Here is a 24,207-nt window from a genome sequence, read left to right as displayed (position 1 = left end):
TATAAAGTGCCTGGAAAAGTTTAAGTTATTCTTATGGAAAGTCCAGTATGGGATTGTCCCAACAAAGGTTTGGTTAGCTCATATAATTCATAATTATAGTGATTGTAAGCTTTGTTTACTGTGTGGTTTGGATCAGGAGTCCCAAGAGCATTTGTTTTGGAAGTGCATTTTCTCAAGGAAAATTTGGGTCCTAGTACTAAGTTGGTGGGGGATAGTATCAAAGGTGTATATTGAAGACTGGGCATCTATGTGGAGGTCTAAGCTCTTTTTTCCTCATGAAGGCAATAAAACAGTTTGGAATAGTGTTTTAGTAGCCACTTTGTGGATGATCTGGTTGCATAGGAATCACTGTGTCTTTGATAACAAATCTCCATATTGCAAGCAGGTGTATACTCTGATTCAAAGTAAAGATTTGGAATGGTGTTTGGCTAATGGCATTATCAATACTAAGAGAAGTATTTGGTGGTCTTGTAATCCAATTTGGGTGGTTACTGCAAGTGAGAAGGATTTGTGGAGAGATTTTGTAAAGAAAATTAATTTGGATATTATGGCATTTATAGATGGAAGTTTTAAAAACGATGTTAAGGGCAAGATACTAGCTGGTATTGGTGGAATAGTTCATAATGTTATAGGAGAAATGTTATTGCAGTTTGCTAGTCTTGCATCACTTTCTAGTGTGCTAGAAGTGGAATGTTTTGCTTTGAAAGTTTTGCTTAAATTGTTAAAGGATAGCAACTGGAATAGAAAACATATACAGGTGTTATCAGATAATGAGAAGTTATTTAAGGAGACTGATTTGGATGTTCTTCAGGTGAGACTTTGGAATGTTAAGCTTTTAGATGTCTAGTTAAAACATATTAATAGAAATTGGAATGAAATCGCTAGACGGACATGCAAAAAGGGGTGTTTTTTGAATAGTCTAAAGGTGATTAAATAGGAGATTTGTTGTTAATTAGGGGAGAATATAATTTTGTTTTTAGGATTTAGTGGATTTTAAGCTAGTAAATTTTATAGGTATAATTACTTATAGGGTAATTATTTTGCTTGGGGATACTGGAAAAGTTTTTAAGATTCCTTCTTGAAAAACCAAACGGTCGCGTTGGGGAATAGTTTTGAGGCATAGGGCTTTTATGACAGTCTCTTGGGGGGATTAACTGGATAGTAGTATATATAAGGGTTCTTTCCATGCAGCCATTACATACAATTTTCTCTTCAAGTTTATTCTCTTGTATTCATCTCTTTAGAGAGAAGTCCAGTCTAGGGTTTACACAGTCCTGTAGTAGAGTCTTAATGGAGGAAGAAAATGTCAATATAAATGCAAAGTGGTTGATGTCAAGCAAGGGAGTGGTTAAGTGTAATGCGCATAGTTTTTTCTCGCAAGAGGCTTTACCAAATGGGTAGCATTCAGGCATAGGTGCAATATTTAGGGATTGTTTGGGGGTTATTTTACATATGACTGGTGGGTCCTTGGGGTTTGAAGATCATAGGGAGAATGAGTTTCATTGCACTGTTAGAAGGGCTTAAGGAGGCCAACTATAAGGGTTATAAGAAGGTTATTTTGGAAACTGATCATGTGGATGCTTACTGGGAGTTGTATAACTCTATGATTCTGGGTGGGAGGCCTTAGTATGCGCATGTTTTGTGGCAACTAAATCGTAGGAAGGCTGATAAAAACTATAAGTGTGAGCTTAGGCTTGTTGACAGAGAAGCTAATGAGTTAGCTGCATATCTGGCAGAATATGGGGGTAATCACTGGGATCGTATGGTGATTATAGAGAGGGATTTTAGGAGAATTGAGGAAATTTGGTATTTAGACATGGGATTAGAAAACATTGATCAGAGGTTCAGGGCTGTGAGGCAGAGTGAGATTGAAGTTGATGTTATGGAGGATGAGGTGCTTCATCCTCAAGAGGATGATTTACCATAGGATGCACAGATCAATGTGGCTCAGAATCAAGGCTTAGGGTTGCATGATAAGGAAGTGGATGCGGATGAAACTGCTGCAAAAAATGCTGGTGGAGGAGATTTGGTAGGTCTTCAGATTGTTGTGGGACTACTTGCAGATTGTTGGTAGGTCTCTGAAGGTCTATAACCAGTGCCCCCATCTCCTTTTGGTTAAGAGCATTTATCCTTTATTGATTCAAAATTCCCCCTTTACTGATTCAAAATTCCCGTGGTCCTCCCTCTCATTGAGTACGAGCCTTATTTTATTGCTTTAACATAATTTCGCTTAATTTTAATCAAAATATTTAAACAATAATTTTATATAAAAAAAATTATTTATTAAAGATAATCATAAGTAAAACAGAATTATATCGGGTTTAAACTTTTGTTTACTAATTAAGTTTATATCTTATAATTGAGTATTTGTTATAACAAATCTTTATCAAATCTTTACTATTATCTATCTATTTTAAATTATAATACACGAAATATTGAAAATTTGGTAGTCAGTTAGTATTTAAATTAATATGTGAACCAATTATTATTATTTAAATAAAACACATTACATTCTTATTTTAAACATATTTTGATCTTAAGTAGTATATAAACTTATTAACTTTTTTAATTAAAATACATTATCAAAAATGAGGTAAAAAGTTGATTTTTATAAATTTCTTGGGCAATAAAATTATATATATATATATACTATTCTAAAACCCGTGCAATGCACAGATTATTTTTAATATTATATAATTTTTGAATTTAATTTGAAGTAAAAATTTTAAACTCTGAAATTTATTTATAAGAAATTTTTGATAATATGATTTGATAATTATTTTAAATATGCATGTGCATAATTTAGTGAAATTTTAGTTTTTAAAAAAATATCACTAGTTGAAAGATTTAGTTTTGTTGAAATTCATAGGTGTGTTTACAAAAGATAATTATATTTTCATTAAAGATAAATTTTAGCTCACATCAATAATAAACGAATTATCTTTACTTTGGTATACAAAACAAATTTACTAATTATATTCAAATTTATTTTGATTTAATTTGTTTAAACCCGGATCAATGACAAAAAAAATTATGTTAACCCGAATAAAAGTACATATTATTTTATTTTAGCTGGTATAATTATTTTCTTATTTTAGTTTTCATTTATCATGAATCAATTGCATAATTGTTTTAGCCCGAATGAATAACATGTGTTGATTTATTTTAGTCCGACGCAATTACACTAATTAAGGGATCATCTCTATTTTTATTTTATTAAAATAGTTTTGGATATTATAGAAATTGAAAACCCCCATAATTATATAAACCCAAACATTTTACACACATATCTGCAATCAAACTTTTAATATTTCGGCTATTAGGGTCAGATCCCAATTATCTCACAATCAGCCCACATTATACCTAACAACGAATTAGGTAGACTTTAATTTTATTTTAATACGGATTAATAATATAAGAATTACCTAAGATTTGAATTTAATTTTAGTTTTAACGTAGATCAATAGCAGACATTAATTTGTTTTTAGCCTTAGGCCCGTTATATCAATCATCTTATTATATTTAGTATGTTTTTAATTTTATTTTAAGCCGAATAGATAATATATTTTGTTTTATTCTGATGATATTATATCGACCAACACATTACGTTGTAGCCCGATTTGATAAAAAAAAATTTAGCTAGATCGGTAGTATTTATTATATTATTTTAGCCTGAGATAACAAATCTTAGTTTTAGTGTCGCACCAATTATGTCAACCAAATCCATCTAATTATATATATTTTTTGTTTAATTTCATTTTTTCCTGGAATTAATATTATTATATTTTAGACCGAATCGATAATATGTATAATTTTATTTTTGTTTGATGAAATTATATAAATCGAACAAATTTACTTTCAATTTATTTTGTTTTAGCTCATTTTTTTTGTTTAACCAAACGAATTTGCTTTCAAATTTTTATCAGTCTTTATTATTTTATTTTAATCTGAGGATGCAAATCCAACTAATGGTACGTAATTTATTTTATTTTTTGTTTAGGATTGGATCAATAGTATAATTTTATTTAATAATATATATTATTTAATTTAAATTAAAACCATTAGACATATTACAATTCTGTTTGTATATATATTATATTATAAATAGTAATATATGTATGAGAGTATTTTATTTTATATATTACTATAATTACGGTTACCAGACTATACTATTGAACCTGGCTAAAATACAATTAAAACTTATAATATAGTTTGTGGTCGATATAACGGTATCGCAATGAAGAAAAATAATATACACTATTCAATACAACAAAAACAAAATTATATTATTGATACTCGTTAAAATAAAATTTATAAAAAATTAAATATACTATTAATACAGGCTAAAATCAAAGTTTAAAAAAATATAATTAGTGAGATTTGGTCGAAATAGTATGACGGGTCTCAGGATAAAATAAAATAATAAATACAATAAACTTGACATAAGTACTGTCAAGTTACTTGAATTTGAGGGAACTGGGGAGGATAGGATACATCGATAGTGGAAAGATTTAGGCCATGTTTGAAAATTAGCTGTTATCTATAACTGGTCGAAATATATATATGACAAGTTAATTGAGTTAACTGTTTTTAGCACCTATTAAAATTTAGTTGTTACCTATAACGGGTTAACATTGTTATTTTGACTAGATGATTGAGTTAGCTGTCTTTACTAGCTAATTGAATTTAGCTATTCGCTAAAAACTGTTTGTTAAATATATATTTCAAATATTTTTTTAAATTATCTACTTAAAAAATCTTCGTTAAGTAACTTTTTCAAAATTAGTTTTTTGGGACAAAAAAACTATTTCAAAAAGTTAACTATCAAACGCTAATATTAGAGATTTCGGTTGGTCAAATCTCTACATTTTATTCAAAAAATTATTTTTTTTACCAAAAACTAACTTCCAAACATGAACTTAGTATCATCTTTTGAAGATCGATTACGAATTTTTGTGTCTTACAAGAAAATTAAAAATTTGATAGTCGATATTAAAAGATGATTCGTTGATATGTTTAGTGATCCGGAATATAAAAGAAATTAATTATAATATGCATTATCCATCCAAGCATAAACAAAATTATACTGTTGATCCGAGCTAAAATAATTACAAAAGAAATTAAATATTGTTAGTTAGATTTGTTGTATCATGTGTTAGGTAATGAATACAACACGGAGGGGGATGAATGTGTTGTGGATATTTTTAAGGCTTTTTTGAATGTTTGTTAGTTGGTGAACAAAGCAGATAAGAAATGCAGCAATATTATGTTAATTAAAAATAAACAGTGCACACAATATATCAAAACTCACTTAATTTTGTATTAAAATCAAGCTAGTGTTTTGCTACAAATCCTAGGTTCTTTGTAAGTATAGAACTCAGCTTCTTCCTTGAGAGAGTTACAAGAAATTCTATATATGTTTGATACAATTTTGAAAAGCAAAGGACCAGTGTTTACTTTATAGATTAATAAACACAGTTTTACACAGCATATAATAGAATGTACTAAACCCTACTTTAACTTATCTCTAAAGCTTTCCATTTTCGGCTTAGTGTATTTTGCAAATCCTGTGAATCTATGACTTTCCTTTATCAATTAATCCTTGGCCTTTGATCTTGTACTCTTCAAGCTGATTTTGTAGACTTTTAAATCTAAGTGATTAGATCATTTATTGATTGATAATCTTGAATATTTAACTTGTCTACATTCTGTACTTGAGCTTCATATCGAGATCTCTAGTTTGATCTATAGAGAACTGACATCTCAATAAGTATAATGGCTTATCAAGACCTCTTAGTTCTCTATAAGTGTCTTTGACTTGTCGAGGTCTCTGAGTTCTCTATACGTGAACTTGTCTTGTCGAGGTCTCCAAATTTCTGCATGTGAAAGTGACTTGTCGATATCTCTGATATCTCTGAGATCTCTATAAGCATATTGACTTATCGATATCTCTGAGATCTCTAATGAGAATTTTGACTTGTCGATATCTCCAATCTTCATATCTTCATTTTGACTTGTCGATATCTCTGAGTTCTCTAATGCAGAAATGACTTGTCGATATCTCAGAAATCTCTATATACATTTTGACTTGTATATCTCTGAGATCTAATGATAATTTGACTTGTCAATATCTCCATTCTTTATGTCTTCATTTAGCTTGTCGATATCTTTGAGACTTCTCTATAAGCTGTTTTGGCCTTCTTGATAAGTCATTCTGGAGTTCTCGAATGACTTCTCTATATGACTTGATCTATGACTTGTAGATATCTCTAACTTAGAACATATTTCCTAAAATAGATTTATTCAACTCCAAGCTTCTTCACAATTTTTCCGAGGCACGATCTTCTTGAACTTCTTCTAGAGTTTATTCTTAGGCTTGAGACTTTTTGCAGAAAAATACTCCAGTCTAATCTTTGACATTATTACAGACTCAATTAACACAATATAAAATGTAAATTTTGATTTTCATACAACTAATTCTTAGGGTAGTCAATTTGACTTAGTCTTGTTATTGTACATGCATGTCTTGCACAACAATCTCCCCAAATTTGTGAGAAGATTGCTTATCACAAATTCATGCATGGTAACAAGACTAACCCCAAGTTACAATGAACAATAGAACATTACATACAAAATTGATAGATTACAATTTTATATATTAAGTGATTACAAGAGTATTAAAGGTACATTCATCACACAAATTTCTCATAGCATGTTTCCTGTATAATATAATGACCCGTATATTTTGTATTATTTTAAGAGTGTAATTGTTGAATAATTAATTAAATAAAATATGTGTATTGGTTTTGATAGTTGTGTTTTATTTATTATCAGTTATGTGTGAATTATGATGTATAAGGTTATTTGAGAAATTTATTATTGCGTTCTATTGATTTGTTTTCACTTTTAAAAGTGGATTTAATGCAAATTTATTTGCATAATTCTTTGGATTGTCTCTAATATTATTTTTATGATTTTATAATTTCAATAATTATTTTTGAGATTTTATAAAATTGAGAAATCAATATTTCATTAATTATTTATCCTTAAATGATTTTCCGATTGCATTTACTTGTAAAATCCATATTTAATTCCAGGATTCTTCAAAAATTATGAAACTCATATTTTATGAAGTTTATAATATTCTGAGAATTTTAAAATTATTTTGGAAATTTTTGGGATTAATTTCACCCGCACGTCGATTCATTTATTGTTAAAAGCGGGTATAAATTGCGTTTCAGAATTTTTTTAAAAATTATGAAATTTATGTTTTTATTAACTTCGGGATATTTATAACATTTTAAGACTATTTGCGTGATTTTCTGAAATTGTTTTAAGTGCACCTCGATCCGTAAATTTTGAAAAATCGGGACAAAATTCAGGCTCGCGGATGGAAACAGGACACGTGTTGCACTCATGGGTCATTAGTTGATATGTTGCAGTTTATTTCCAGCTATGTTGCTACCTGTCATTTTAATAATATATATATAATAAAACAAAAACAGGAGCACAACTTTGTTCCATGTTCCTTCCTTTGATTTCTTCTGCTCGATTCTTCTGCGTCTCTTCCCCCTCTACCCTCTCTATCTTTCGCGCATATCTGTTCCCGTTCTGTTTTTTTTCCGGTTTCTCTGCAGTGGCCGTCGCCCCTTTTTCCGGTTCTAGTCAAAAGGTCCGAGAGTAGGCATTGGAATTAAGACAACCTAGTGATCAGTCGACAAGCTTCGCAAGGTTCCAATCGAAGGGCCTAAGTGTCGAGGTCGGATCCAGGATAGTCAAATAGTAAGGCGATAAAGCCGAGTATCCAAATCGGTTCAAGGTCAATCAGAGATAGTTGTAAAGCTCTGCAAGGCAAGTACCCCTGACCATTCCTTTATGGTTCAGTATATATGAATGAAAAGTTGTTTTTTTCGAGCAGGAACGGAAACGTTCTAAGTTACGTATCCCTTGTATTTGAAAATGTTGCTTAGATATGTTTTTGGGGAAAGTAACTTCCGAAAGTACTTATCTCTAAAATGTGTTTAAAATGAAAGGAAGTTTTGAATAGTGTGATGTGATAGAATGGTTTTTAACAAGAGATAGGTAAAATTAATATTGGAAACTGGATAAAATGAATCAGATAAATGGATAATTCGGATGCGCACCCTATCTTCACCGATTATTCCAGCATAGTTAATCAGAGACCTGGTTAATTTGTGTGAAAGCCCGATCAGCTTTCCTAGATAATTTGTGTGATAGCCCGACCAACTATCCTAGATAACTTGTGTGGAGGCCTGATCAGCCGTCCCTAGATACCATCCAATACATATCTCATTTTGATTGTGGTTCCGGTAACGGAACAAATGGTTTTGTGGTGCCCATAATGGGACATATGATTTGATGGTTCCTATAATGGAACAGTGGTTTTGGAAATGAAAATAGCATGCTAAAACTGGACTCTGGTATTTATATATAGCACACGACTGATGATATTATTTTATAGAGCATGCTAGTTTTGAATATCCAGTTTATACATATTTTACTTCTTTTCTAATGAGTTATGAATTATGTTCCTGTAACTTCTTTACTTTAAATCGGTTTACTTGTTATTCATATAGTGGTCGCTAAGCAATTGATTGCTTACCCTTGCAGAATGTTTTATGTATGTATTGCAGATGCCTAGGAGATTCTTCCATGGTAGTCAGGGCAGAGCTCCAGTTCCTTCCGTGTCAAGCTCCTCTGAGGTAGTTGTGCCAGACCAAAGATGGTCTGTTGAGTTGCTGTACCAAGATAGTATTGTTCAGATTGTTTGTAGTAAGTCGGTTTTGTAATAGATGTAACCTAAGTCATACTTAAACTTGGAAGAGCTCTTGGTAAGGGGTCGTATTTATATTTTATCATTGGAATGGATTATATTATGTTGTTATTGTTGTTGGTGACGTCAACTCCTAACCCCGGGGTGGAGGCCGTCACAGTTGGTATCAGAGTTACAGGTTGAGTCCCTGATTTAGGTTAAGAGTAGAGTCAAAAGAGTGTAGAAAAGTTTATATATCGGTGTGAGTCAGCAACTCAATCAGAGGAGCGAGTCTAAGAGTTTAGTCGAGGGTTTCGAAGGTGTAACCCTGACGTCTATTGAGGATTGGCTGGAACTGCCCTAGCTTGGAGTGCGTCTCCTTTGTATATGTATTATTGGTGAGCTCCGGTAGAGATTTCTAGTTCTCCCTTTCGAGAAGACGGGTCTGATAGTGAAATTTCAGTTTTGAGCAGACCGTTGATGTGCCAGCTGAAGAGACACCAATGTTATTCCTAATTATTGTACTTTCAATGTCAAGTGATGTTGTTGGACCAAGTGTGCAACCTCGGTGAGTTCAGATGGAATGATAATAGTCAGCGATTGCTATGACAATCAAGGTTTAAGATAATAAAGACATGGGTACTTTGATTAGGCAGCATTTTCCTGAGACTGGTGCACTGTTTGAATGGTGATAGTTTTGTTATACATCCTCGTTATATTTTTGAATAAATTCCCTGTTATATTTCAGGAAAATGCCACCCAAGAAAGCTACCCAGTCTAAAGAAAATAGCAGTAATTTTGTGGAGGGTCCAACTATAAATGAAATTCTAGACTTGTTGCGCCAGCAGCAGCAACAACAGCGGCAGTTAATCCAACAGATTCAGCAGCAACAACATCAGCAAAGAGAGCCAAACCGAACTACTAGTTTTAAATCCTTTCAGTCTGTTAAGCCCCCAGAGTTTAAGGGAGAAGTGGACCCTGTTGTTGCCAGAATTTGGTTTAAGGAAATGGAAAAGGCATTTACCCTCACTCAAGTAAGTGATGATCTCAAGACAGACTATGCAAGCTATTTTCTTAAGAATGAAGCAAATTATTGGTGGGAATCCACTCGTGCGTTAGAAAGAGAAGGCCCTGTTTCTTGGACGAGATTTACAGAATTAATCTTGGAGAAGTATTTTCCCGATTGTCTAAGGAATCAGTTGAAATTCGAGTTTCTAGAACTGAAACAAGGTGAAAGAAGTGTGTTGGAGTATGAGGCCAAGTTTACAGAATTGGCCCGATTAGTTCCAGAGTATGTAAATACGGAGATCCAAAAGGTAAGGAGGTTTCAACAAGGCTTGAAGCCTAAAATCCGCAGCGGAGTTGTGACATTGCAACTCAAAATATATCCTTCCGTAGTTCAGGCCGCCCTGGTAATTGAAAGTGACCAGAAGTTAGATGTTAAGGAAGAGGGTGATAAGAAAAGGAAATCTGAAGGTGTTATAAACAAGGCAGACCGAGGAGAATCTAGTCAGGAGTTTCAGAATCGGTTTGGCCAAAACAGGAGTAAAAGATTTCGGAGATAGAGTTTCTCTCAGGCTAGGTCTAGTGCTACTTTAGTTGCTTCCACTCCAGCCCAGTCAGTCAAGTCAGTAGTGGATTGCAAGTCATGTGATAGGAGACACAGTTGTTTGTGCAAAAAGCATGTTCAATGTTTCAAATGTGGTCATAAGGGTCATTATGCGTCGGAATGTAATCCAGAAAATCCAGGAGTTACTTGTTACAATTGTGGGAAGGTTGGGCATATTGCAAGGAGTTATGGAATGGCTACTCAAGGTACTACGTCTCAAGGGCCAACATCCAGTACAGCTAGAGGCAGAACCTTTAAAGTGACCAAGAGATTGAACGCCTAGGACTCGGACTGTAGTTGCAGGTGCATTTTCTCTCAACTCCATACTTGTTAAAGTAATACTTGATTCAGGTGCCTCTAAGTCCTTTATATCAAAGAAATTTGTGGATAAAATGAATTCGATACTAGAAAATTTAGCTGAACCCTTAACCATAGAAGTGGTCAATCAGGATAGAGTTTCAGTGAATCAACCCTGTCTTAATTGTCAATTAGAAATCCACGAGAATTTTTTTCCAGCTAATCTGATACCCTTCAAGCTAGGAAGTTCGATGTGATTTTAAAAGCGGATTTGTTGTCCTGTCATAAGGTAGAGATTGATTTCCAGAAGAAGCAAATTGTAATGTTCTCGGAAGCCAATATTAAGGAAAGTTTCCAAGGGCAGAAGTAAGATAAGAAGTTCATCCAATCATGCAAGAAAAGGAGTAATAAGCCTAGGATATAAGGTAGATCCACCATATGTAGAGATACAAAGAAGAAAGTACTTAAGCTAGAAGAAGTTCGAGGAACGAATGAATGCCCTGGAGTCTCTCCAGAGGCTAGTGGAAATGAAAGAATTAGTTAAGTAACTGCTGATGTCATTGAAGAAAGGGGATGAAATGGTGAGGTTATGTACCAATTATCGTAAGTTTAATAAGATGATGAACAAGAATAGGTAACCCCTATATAAAATTGATTACTTATATGACATAATTTAAGGAGTGTGTTATTGCTCGAAGTTGACTTAAGATCCAACCTGAGGATATATCAAAGACTGCGATTAGAACGAGTTATAAGCATTGCAAGTTTTGGTAATATTATGTGGAGTAACAAGTGTATCAGTCGTCTCTAAGGATTTAAAGAATATGGTGTATAAGGAGTACTTGGATAAGTAATTTGTATTTATTGATAACATCCTCAGCTATCCAAAGATTAAGGAATTATGTATAGAATGCCCAAGGATTTCCGTACGAAGATTAGAAGGGAAGCAACTATACGTTAAGTTTTCAAGTATAATTTTTTGCTGAGATTAACAAAAGATTCTGATTAATTCATTATTAAACATCTAAGCAAAGCCGGTGTGGTAACAGATGCCTTGTGCTAAAGAAAACATTGAATATAATTAAGGTCACTAAGGAGTTAATAAAAGAATTGGAAAGCGTGGAAATTGAAGTTCAAATACCTGAAGGTGATAAGAAGTGAATATATGAAATTACTTTCCAACTTTGACTGATGGAAAGGAGTAAGAGATGCTGGAATGTTTGGAAACTAAGTTGAAAATAAGTACTACTTATCATCCATAGACGAAGGGTCAAAGCGAGTGAACGATTCAGACCATGTAAGTTATCATGCCAGTAGGGGAATGCTACCTTACGAAACCTTGTAAGGACGTAAATATAGAACTCCGCTTTATTGAGATAAAGTGGGGAAAAAGGAAGTTGTCTAGTCCTAAGTTAAGTCATCACCAATGACGTAGTGGTATTAGTTTGGAAAAGATTTGAAGCATCTCAGTATAGACAGAGAAAGAACACGGACTTGTATCGAAAGAATATGAAGGATAGAAACAGGATCGATGGTAATGTTAAAGGTGGTACCTTGAAAAGGGTTGATTAGGTTTGAACCAAAGGGCAGCTGAGTCTTAGATTTAGTGGACCGTTTGAGATACTGAGAAAATCAGGTAGAGTCATGTTAGATATATTTGTGATGTCATGTCTAATCTGATTTGTTTAGTTTCAGAACTTAATATCAGGACTTATCAGGACTTACTGGTAATCAGGATTTATTAAAGACAGGAAGATATCAGAACTTAAGATATCAGAACTTGTGATATCAGAACTTAAGGAATGATATACTTCAGGAGTAAAGTGTGCCCGATTTATAGGAGAGGATCTGGACTAAAACAAAGGAAGATATGCTTTAGGAGTTGGACGACTAGAAGACTTGTAAAAAGATAATATATGATTGATATATTTTAGGAAGAGATATATTTCATATTAATTATAAGATATCTTGTAACTGTGTACTATATAAACACAACTTAGGGTTTACACTATATGTGCTATCATTCACGAGAATATTATTCTTTGTAACCCTAGCAGCTCTTAGTGATATTGTTCATCACTGAGAGAGTAGTTTAACCTACTTTGTAACAGAGCTTATTATATTGAATAAACTTGATTACTGTTACATACTTTATGTTCTAAATTAATTTGATTGTATAAACACTATATTCAACCCCTTTCTATAGTGTTGTGTGACCTAACAAGTGATATCAGAGCATCTCTGTTGATATACAAATAGTGAGATCCAGTTTACAATCATGTCTAACAAAACACAAACTCCACCTAAGCCCACCAAAACTCAAGATACTCAAAACAATCAAACCCACAGTCAATATGAAAGTATTAGGGTTCCCATATTGAGAGCATCTGAGTATCCTATACGGAAGGTAAAGATGGCTATGTTTCTGGAAGCCACAGATCCAGAATACCTTGATAGAATTAGTGATGGACCATATAAGCCTACTAAGCTTTCTGTTGCAGTTGTTGATCAACCAATAAAGACCATACCAAAGGAGAAAGGTGATTACACACCTGAAGATATCTCATCTATTGCCAAGGATGCAAGGGTAAGTATAACGACTCGTATATTTTTATATTATTTAAATGTGTAATTATTAAATAATTACATAAATAAAATATGTGTATGGATTCAGTTAGCTGGATATTATTTTATTATTAATCATATGTGATTATTGGTGTTCGAGGATGATTTGTGTAATTAGTTGTTAAGCTGGGTTGTTTTCTTTTTGTATTTAAAGGTGATTCTATTCAAGATTTATTTTCATAAATATGGAGATTATCTCTAAAATCATTCTTATGGCTTCATAATTTTATTAATTATTTTTAGGAGTTTTTAAAATTGAGAAATCAATATTTTATTGATTATTTACCCTTAAAGGATTTTATGATTGTATCTAATTGTAAAGTCAGTATTTAATTCTATAATTCTTTAAAAATTATGAAATTCATATTTTATTTAAGTTTGGAATATTCCGAGAATATTAAAATTATTTTGGATTTTTTTTTCGGTTTTTATTTACCCGCGCGATTGTTCGTTAAATTATAAACACGGGTCTGATGTGCGCTGTAGAAGTGATTTAAAAATTTTGGAAAATTTTATTCTATGAACTCCTAATTACTTCGGGATTTTTAAAACCATTTTTGTGAATTTTGGGATTATTTTACCCGTTAAAAGCTCATTAAATTTTTTTAAGTTTAGTGTCTGAGTCCAGGGTTATCACGAAAACAATAATAATAGAAAAGGGGGGGGGCAATTGTATTACTTGGGTTTAACCCGTTTCATCCCCTCATCTCGCCTAATCTCTCTCCTGCACTCCTCTTTCTCATCTCTCTCTTCGCTCTCACACTCTCTCTCTCTCTCTCTCTCTCTCTCTCTCTCTTCTCTCAATCTCTCATTGTCTCTCTCAATCTCACCTCTCCCTTGCTCTTTTCTTCTCTTCCTCCCTCTCGTCTCTTCCGTTTCCCTTTTTTTCTCTCTGTTTTCCGGTCATCGCCTTCCGGTTGCTGCCTCCAGTTCCACCGCTTCACCTCCTCCGGTTTCTCTCCATTCCTCCTCTCTTCTTCTTCTCTTTCTTTGCTCTCTCTTCCCCCCTTGTATTTTCCTCTTCCTTTTCCTGCAGATTGTGTGCATGTTTGTGCGATTGTGTTACTGTGTGTGTTTTGTGTTTGTGTGTGTGCGTTTCGAGTGTGTGCGAGTGTGTGTGAGTTTGGTGTGTGTGGGTGCAGGTATGTTTGTGTGTGTTATGTGCAAGGGTCGTGTGTGTGTGTTGGTTACTTGAGGGTGAGGCCGTGTTTTACTCTCTGTTGCTGATTCTGACATTCTGGTTATTGCTTAGTTCGAATATTGCAATTCATTTTGGAAATTAATTGTGTGAATAATTTCTAATTAATTCTATGATATAATTTTATTTTGTAGGATTATTTATTTAAATCGGTGGAATTTATTAGGATCCCCGTAAATTTAACGGGTACCAATAAATTTTACCGCCGTCCGCGATGAGTTTATACGAGCGGACAGTGGACGGTGATGATTTTTATCTGAGTCCTAATATTTTAAAATAAAATATTTAATTCGTAAAATTATTTTTGAAATAAAAATTTGTTATTTTATATCAAAGTTGAGCACGTAATTTGGTTGACGAATTGTGATTATTGGATTGGTTGTTGATTGAGACGTCGATTTTGTTCGACGGGTAATCCGATAAACAAAGGAGGTGCTGCCCGATTTCCGAAAAATTAAATTACGGAAATACGAGGCCATGCCCAATGACTATCGGAACGTCGATCGGTTATATGTACGTACCTTATACGAAATCTGATTATGTGTTGTGATGAAATACTTTACGAAAATCGATAACCCTAATTTCATAAAAGCATAAATATACCTATTTTCTGAAAACGAACACAGAACCGACTTTCGAAGATGTGAACCCTAATTGATATGTGTATTAAAATATTGAATATGTTACGAGTCGGGTTTTGTTAACGTTCGGGTAGATTGTTAGCGAGGATATGTCAAGCATAATCGAAGGTCTAAGTTAGGGTGTTTCGACTTTGTAGGTTCTAGTCGGAAAGCCCAAGAGTTGGCGTTGGATAGCCTAGTGGGCAGTCGACGAGCTCAGTAAGGTTCCAATCGAAGGACCTGAGTGTTGAAGTTGAATCCAGGGTAATCTAGTGATTAGACGTTAAAGCCTTAGCGTCCGTGTCGGCTCAAGGTCAATCGATATTATTTGTAAAAATCTGCAAGGCAAGTACCCCTTAACAAATCTTTTACATTTCGGTACTATATGAATAATTGTTGATTTAAATTTACGTACTGGAACAAAACGATTTAAGTTACGTATCCCCTGGGCTTCAAATTATTTTGTTAACTTGGTTTTGGGGGAAAAGTAACTTCTGAAAATGCCTATCTCTAAATTTTGAATAAAATGAAAATGTTTTGGAAAATGTGCTGTGTTATAATTGTTTTGACAAGAGATAGGTAAGTGATTTGGAAAAGTGGATAAAAAAATGATCAAATAATTGGATGAGTGTGCGCAGAAGGCCCGTAACGGCCTGGAAGTTAGCGTAAGAGGCGAAGTGGTTGCGCACCCTATTATAACCACCAGCCCAGCGTGACAGGGACCTAGCTAGTCTCTGAGTTCCGGAACAAGTTTCATAGGATAGCCTGATCAGCTGTCTCACCCAGGATCATCCAATACTTTTATATCTGAGCAAGTGATTTTGAGGTTCCCGGAGAGGAACAAGTTTTCTAGGTCCTGTTATGGGACAAGTTTTCTAGGTCCTATGATGGGACAAGTTTTATAGATCATGTGATGGGATAAGTTTTACGGTTCCCGTAACGGAACAAATGATTTTGGGTCCCCGTAAAGGGATAAATAGTTTTATGGGTCCTGCGATGGGACAGAAGATTGAAAATGAAAAAAGCATGCTAAAGTTGAAATCTGGTATTTATGCACAGCACCCAACTGATGATTTGGTTTTACAGAGCATGCTAGTTTTGATATCCAGTTCACACATGTTTTACTTGTTTTCTAGCAAGTTATGATTTCTGTTCCTATAATTGTTTATCATAAACTGTTTTTGATTATTATTCATATAGTGGTACTGCTGAGCAATTGATTGCTCACCCTTGCAAAAAAAAATTTATATATGTATTGCAGATACCTAGGAGATTCTTCAGTGATAGTTGGGGCAGAGTTCCAGTTCCTTCCGTATCAGGCTCCTCTGAGGTAGTTGTGTTGGACCCAAGCGGGTCGGTTGAGTTGCTGAACAAAATAGGACTGTTTGGATTGTTTTTTATTAAGTTGGTTTTGAAATGGTTGTAACATAAGTCATACTTAAATCTGGAAAAGATCTCCGAAAAAGGGGTTCTATTTATATAATAGTGTTGAGTTGGATTTTATTAGGTTGTTATTGTTGTTGTTGATGACGTCAGCTCCTGACCCCGGGGTTGAGGCCATCACAGTTGGTATCAGAGCTACAGGTTTGAGTCCCTGATTTAGGTCAGGAGTAGAGTCAAAAGAGGGTTGGACGGTTTATATATAGATGTGAGTCAGCAACTCAATCAGAGGAGCGAGTCTATGAGTGCAATCAAGGGTTCGAAGGCGTAACCCTGATGTCTGTTGAGGATTGGCTGGAACTGCCCTTGATTTTAGTAAGTCTCCCTTATATATAGGTATCATTGGCAATGTCTAGTTGAGGTTTCTAGTTTCCTTCTCGAGAGAGCGAGTCTAACCGTGAGAGTTCAGGTGAAATGGTAATAGTTAGCAGCTGCTATGACAGCCGAGTCTCATATTTCTTCTCTTAGAGGTTCTATCGGTTGATTGGGGCAAACAATACATATGAATTGACTATTTGTCTGTGTGGCAAAGGCTCTGGTGGGACGCCACCGAAATATGTGTTGTAAACTATATGGTACTAAGACTGGCCATCTTACGTACTTGTATGGTTGCTCCCAATCATATCCGCATCTTTTTCACTTTTCTCTCAGGATGGATTATCTTGATTTTGAAATTTTATTTGGCATTTTATGGCAATGAATTTCCTACGATAACCTCTGTAGTCAGACCGTCCTAGTTATTTGAAAGTAAATGAAGAGTTAACCGTCAGTAGGAGTAAAAGTTCTATATCCGGTTACTATTTTTGGAATAATAACAACATAAAGGATTTGTGATCCATTGGAGAAGGTTGTCGTCTTAGAAAAGTTAATTCAGTGGTGGACGAGTTTATGGAAAATGCTAGGAAACCGCCTTTAGAAGAATGGTTGGTTGAAACTTGGACTAGTATGCCTAGCAGGATTCAGAGTTCCTTAAGTTGACCTGGCTTGCGAGATTGCTTTTTTGTAGTTGTGGCTGAACTAGCCAACCCCATTTTGTTATGTTGGTTAGTGATACATATGGTTACTCGTACGTTATGTGTCACAGTATTGTGAATCGTGGAGTTGAGTGGTGGCAGTTAGTTAGTATACTTGTTGGTGGTTTGGTTGAGGGTGATGGATTGATATGGTTGATTGTTGGTGTCGGCTTGAGTCCGACTGGTAGTCAATAACATAGAGGAAATGCTGCCCAAATTTTTTTGGAAAATATCCTACCTTTATGGATACAACTTATACTTTTTTGTGTTACTGATGTTTTTGTTGATACTCCAATTGATCAATTAAAACAGAGAGTTGGTTAATTATACCAACTAATGGTCAGTTAGATAGAAGTCGGTTCCAATTAGAGTAAGTCAATTTCTGACGTGATTTTCAGACCTGGAAACAAAGAACGTTCGATGTGTCACATGTGGTCATAAGGGTCATGATGTATTGGAATGTAATCCAGAAAATCCAGGAGTTATTCGCTACCATTGTGGAAAGTTTGGGCATATTGCAAGAAGTTAGGAAAATGGTTACTCAAGGTACTACATCCCAAGGGTCAACATCCAGCATAGTTAGAGGCAGAACTTCCAGGGTAACCAAAAGATCGAGCGGTTAGAATTCGGACATAGTGTAGTTGATCTGACACGCTTAAAGCTAGAGGAGTTTGATACGATTTTAGTAACGAATTGGTTGTCCTGTCATAAGGAAAAGATTAATTCGGGAAAAGCGAATAGTAAAGTGTATGGAAGTCACTAGTGGGGTGAATTGCTAAAGGAAGGAGCAAGATAAGATGCTCTTCCCATCATGCGAAGAAAAGAGTTAATAAGCTAAGGAGATAAAGTAGATCCACCTTGTGTAAAGATACGAAGAAGAAAGTATTTAAGCTGAAAAAAAGTTTGAGTAATGAATGAATGCCCTGGAGTTTCTCCAACGTCCAGTGGGAATGAAGTAATGACAGAAGTTATCGGAAGGGAGGCGATCATACCAGATATATCCCCGTGGGGCGCACCAGTGATGCCATGAGAGAAGATGAATGAAATTATGAGATTATGTACTGTTTATCGAGAGATTAACAAAACAACGAATAAGAATAAGTAACCCCTATCTAAAACTGATTACTTTTGTGACCTAATTCAATGAGTGTGTTATTTCTCGGGAATTGACTTAAGATCCAGTCTGAGGACGTATCGAAGACTGCAGTTAAAACGGAATATGGACATCACAATTTTTTGGTAATGTTATTTGGAGTAACAAGTGTATCAGTAGTGAACATAGTGTATAAGGAGTACTTGGATAATATAATTATATTTATTGATAACATCCTCAGCTAATCAAATATTAAGAAAGTCCATGTAAAACGCTCAAAGATTTCCCTGTGAAGATTAGGAGGGAAACAACTATACGCTAAGTTTTCAAGTATGAATTTTGGCTGAGATTAACAAACGATTCCGATTATTCCATTAACGACCATTTAAGCAAAGTCGGTGTAGTAACAGATGCCCTGTATAGAAGGAAAGTTTTTAATGTGATTAAAATCGCTAAGGAGTTAATAAAGGAATAGGGAAAAAGCGGAATGTGAAGTTCAAATATCTGAAGGTGAGAAGAAGTGAAGATATGAGACTACTTTCCAGTCTTAACTGATGGAGAACAGCAAGAGGTGTTCGAATTTTTGGAAACTAAATTGAAAATGAGCACCGCCTATCATTTGTAGACGAAGGGTCAAAGTGAAAGGACGATTCAGGCAATATAAGATATGTTGAAAGTATATAGTTTGAATCTAAAAGGAAACTGTGGTAATCACCTACCATTGATTGAGTCTTCTATGTTAATAATTATCATGTTAGTAGGGAATGCTACCTTGCGAAGCCCTGTGTGAGCATAAGTGTGAGTTCCCCTCTATTGAGAGAAAGTGGGAGTAGAAATGTTGTTAGATCCTGAGTAAATTCAGCGCACCAAGGACGTAGTGGTGTTGATTCAAAAAAAAGAGTTAACGCAGCTTGGGATGGACAAAGAAAGAAGACAGATTTGCATCGAAAGAGTATGGACATAAAAGTAGGATCGTGGGTATTGACAAAATTTCACCTTGGAAGAAACTGGTTAGGTTTAGTTAGAAGGGACGAGTTGAGCCCTAAATATATGCAACCGTTGGAGGTATCGAGGAAGATAGATGAAGTGCTCATGAGTTAGCATTGTCATTACAGTTGCATACATTTATAATGTATTCTACATGTCATTGTTAAAGTGATATGTTCTTGATTCGAACCAAGCCGTTGAGTAGGAGCCAATTGGCTCTCATCCAAATTGTTCTGCGTAGAATGATCGACCCAGAACCTAGGTAATTATGAGCGAATCCTTAGGAATGAATTTATATCTATAGTGAGTATGCTTTGAATGAATCCTTGAGTAGAAGAGTCTACTTGGGAGTTAGAGTCAGATATGCTTGACAAATATCCTCACCTGTTTGGTTAAAAATCAGATTCTGAGGACATAATCTTTTTAAGGGGAGAAGATTATAACGACTCATATATTTTTATATTGTTTAAATGTGTAATTATTAAATAATTACATAAATAAAATATGTGTATGGATTCAGTTAGCTGGATATTATTTTATTATTAATCATATGTGATTATTGGTGTTCGAGGATGATTTGTGTAATTAGTAGTTAAGCTGGGTTGTTTTGTTTTTGTATTTAAAGGTGATTCTATTCAAGATTTATTTTCATAAATATGGAGATTATCTCTAAAATCATTCTTATGGCTTCATAATTTTATTAATTATTTTAAGGAGTTTTTAAAAATTAAGAAATCAATATTTTATTGATTATTTACCCTTAAATGATTTTATGATTGTATCTAATTGTAAAGTCAGTATTTAATTCTAAAATTCTTCAAAAATTATGAAATTCATATTTTATTTAAGTTTGGAATATTCCGAGAATATTAAAATTATTTTGGAATTTTTTTCGGTTTTTATTTACCTGCGCGATTGTTCGTTAAATTATAAACGCGGGTCCGATGTGCGCTGTAGAAGTGATTTAAAAATTTTGGAAAATTTTATTCTATGAACTCCTAATTACTTCGAGATTTTTAAAACCATTTTCGTGAATTTTGGGATTATTTTACCCGTTAAAAGCTCGTTAAATTTTTTTAAGTTTAGTGTCCGAGTTCAGGGTTATCACGAAAATAATAATAATAAAAAAAAGGGGGGGGCGTCAATTGTATTACTTGGGTTTAACCCGTTTCATCCCCTCATCTCGCCTAATCTCTCTCATGCACTCCTCTTTCTCATCTCTCTCTTCGCTCTCTCTCTCTCTCTCTCTCTCTCTCTTTTCTCTCAATCTCTCGTTGTCTCTCTCAATCTCTCCTCTCCCTCTGATGTGGATCGCACCACAAAGAAACAAAAACAAGAAGAAAAGGGATAAGAGAAGAAGAGGATATTTCAAAAGAACACGATCAATCCAGAAATGTGAACTTTGAATCTCAAATTGCTTAGATCAATCCAGAAACTAAGTAATTTGAATCTAACCTTCAAACCAATCCAGTAATTGAAGTTTAGAGAAAAGAAAAACTACTCATAGTTAATCTCAAAACACAAGTTTTATATCATCCATTGTCTCTCTTAAAAGATTACATTAGAAGGGTATTTATAGGCTTAGACAATAACCCAAACCCAATAGGATTCCGAGAGAAATTCAATATCAGCTTGAATTAGCCAATATCTGAATCCTTCTAGGAAACAAATTTAAAAACCAAATCCGAATAGAAAAAAGACAAAAACCAAATCCAAATAGGAAAATAAAATTCTAAGTGCTTAAAACAAGAAAAACCCTTTCAAGTGAAAGGTAAAAACTTGCAAGCAAAATTCGAATTAATAATTATATAATAATCAGCTACTTATCCAACTTCATGTATCGCTCCTTTATTCCTTGTTGTCCAAGTAAGCTGCATAACCCATGTTTGCATCCTCTCCAATTGAACATCACCACAAGTACGCATAACCAAATCCAAATTAACATATTCATTCCTTGATCCTCATCATTCTCCTCTCCTTTGAAGAAAACTCGTCCTCGAGTTCTAAAGTATTTAAGAATAAACACATAACGAGGTGATTTCTCGTAGAACTTGAAAGCCTTAAATTTCAATTCCATCAGCAATATCTTTGAAAGTAAACTCGAAAGAATAAGATAGTTTGATGAGATAGGTGAATTCAACAAGTTCTCTACCCCCATAAAATCATTGTGTTCCACTAGGATAATGTTGTTTCCCTTGTACACAACCTCTTTAGTTTCGAACGTCTCCTTTAGTATCTCTTGTCCTTCAACAATCTCGTCATGCACAAATTTAGGAGATGCATCTATCTGATCTTTTTCAACAATCAAGACTTTCTCAACAAGTGATTGTCTTTCTTCATGCTTCTCTATTATAGCTTCTTTTGTAACTGGTTCATCCTTTTCATCCAAACTTGATGTAGTCGCCACATGTAACACATGGTAATCAGCAACAAGATCCGCGACATTCTCCACACTGACAAAGTCTTCTTCTTTAGTTTCTTCTGAAAGAGTAAACTCGTGAAGGGAAGACTTCAATTTCTCGTCTTGTTGAAAATATTCAAATTCCAAAGCAAGATTGCATACATCATTAAACGAGATATATGGACTTGATTTAACCTTTCGATAAATAGGCAAATTCAATCCACGAATAAATCTTCCAATTTTAATTGTTTCCGTCTCCTCCAAGTCACAAATAAGGCGCAATCTATAAAATTCAGAAGTATACTCGGAAACACTCATAATACCTTGAGAGTGAGATGTCATCTTCATTATACATTCGAATTTATAATGCAAAGGAATATATTTTGCATGAAGTTTCTTCTTCAGAGATGTCCAAGTCATAATCTTTTCTTTTCCAGATCTAACTCTTTTTGTGTTTAGATTATCAAACCACAAGCCTGCCTTCTTTGTAAGTTTAAGCGCTGCAATCTTGAATATTCTCATCTCAGTCCAATCTGTATAAGCAGAAATCTTGTCGACTTGTGTAACCCATTCAACAAAATCATCTATGTTACCCAAACCTGTAAAGTAACCAAGCTCTATACCAGGATCATAGACTTCATCACTATCTTTCACCTTAACTAAAATTTTATCCAATTCATCAAACCTCGATTCCGTTGAATTAGCAAGCTTTTGAGTATGTTTATCAATCTCATCCAATTTTCCAAGTAATTTTCTGAGCAATTCATCCGTAGCCATAAAAAAAATCTGATTTTTTTAATGAACAGTGCCCGTGAACAGTGCCGATGAATAGTGCCCGTGAACAGTGACGATGAACAGTGCCTATGAACAGTAACCTGTGAACAATAATTTTTTTTTCAGAACCTAGATCTCCCAACTATTAGGAAATTGGAGAAAAAAAAACTTGGCTCTTGATACCAAATTGATGTGGATCGCACCACAAAGAAACAAAAACAAGAAGAAAAGGGATAAGAGAAGAAGAGGATATTTCAAAAGAACACGATCAATCCAGAAACGTGAAGATTGATCTGAGCTCGTTCAATCAGGGAGGGGGCCCTCTTCCTTGTTCCAAACTTTGAATCTCAAATTGCTTAGATCGGTCCAGAAACTAAGTAATTCGAATCTAAACTTCAAAACAATCCAGTAATTGAAGTTTAGAGAAAAGAAAAACTACTCATAGTTAATCTCAAAACACAAGTTTTATATCATCCATTGTCTCTCTTAAAAGATTACATTAGAAGGGTATTTATAGGCTTAGACAATAACCCAAACCCAATAGGATTCCGAGAGAAATTCAATATCAGCTTGAATTAGCAAATATCTGAATCCTTCTAGGAAACAAATTTAAAAACCAAATCCGAATAGAAAAAAGACAAAAACCAAATCCAAATTAGGAAAATAAAATCCTAAGTGCTTAAAACAAGAAAAACCCTTTCAAGTGAAAGTTAAAAACTTGCAAGCAAAATTCGAATTAATAATTATATAATAATCAGCTACTTGTCCAACTTCATGCATCGCTCCTTTATTCCTTGTTGTCCAAGTAAGCTGCATAACCCATGTTTGCATCCTCTCCAATTGAACATCACCACAAGTACGCATAACCAAATCCAAATTAACATATTCATTCCTTGATCCTCATCACCCTCACTCTTTTCTTCTCTTCCTCCCTCTCGTCTCTTCCGTTTCCCTTTTTTTTCTCTCTGTTTTCCTGCCGTCGCCCTCCGGTTGCTGCCTCCAGTTCCACCGCTTTACCTCCTCCGGTTTCTATCCATTCATCCTCTCTTCTTCTTCTCTTTTTTTGCTCTCTCTTTCCCCTCCCCTGTATTTCCCTCTTCCTTTTCCTGCAGATTGTGTGCATGTTTGTGTGATTGTGTTACTGTGTGTGTTTTGTGTTTGTGTGTGTGTGTTTCGAGTATGTGTGAGTTTGGTGTGTGTGGGTGCAGGTATGTTTGTGTGTGTTATGTACAAGGGTCATGTGTGTGTGTTGGTTACTTGAGGGTGAGGCCGTGTTTTACTCTCTGTTGTTGTTGATTGTGACATTATGGTTATTGCTTAGTTTGAATATTGCAATTCATTTTGGAAATTAATTGTGTGAATAATTTCTGATTAATT

Source organism: Apium graveolens, chromosome 3 (genome assembly GCF_009905375.1).
Source record: "Apium graveolens cultivar Ventura chromosome 3, ASM990537v1, whole genome shotgun sequence".
In the NCBI taxonomy this organism is placed as follows: Eukaryota; Viridiplantae; Streptophyta; class Magnoliopsida; order Apiales; family Apiaceae; genus Apium; species Apium graveolens.
The sequence above is the reverse complement of the archived record's forward strand: the minus strand, read 5'-3'. Positions refer to the sequence as shown.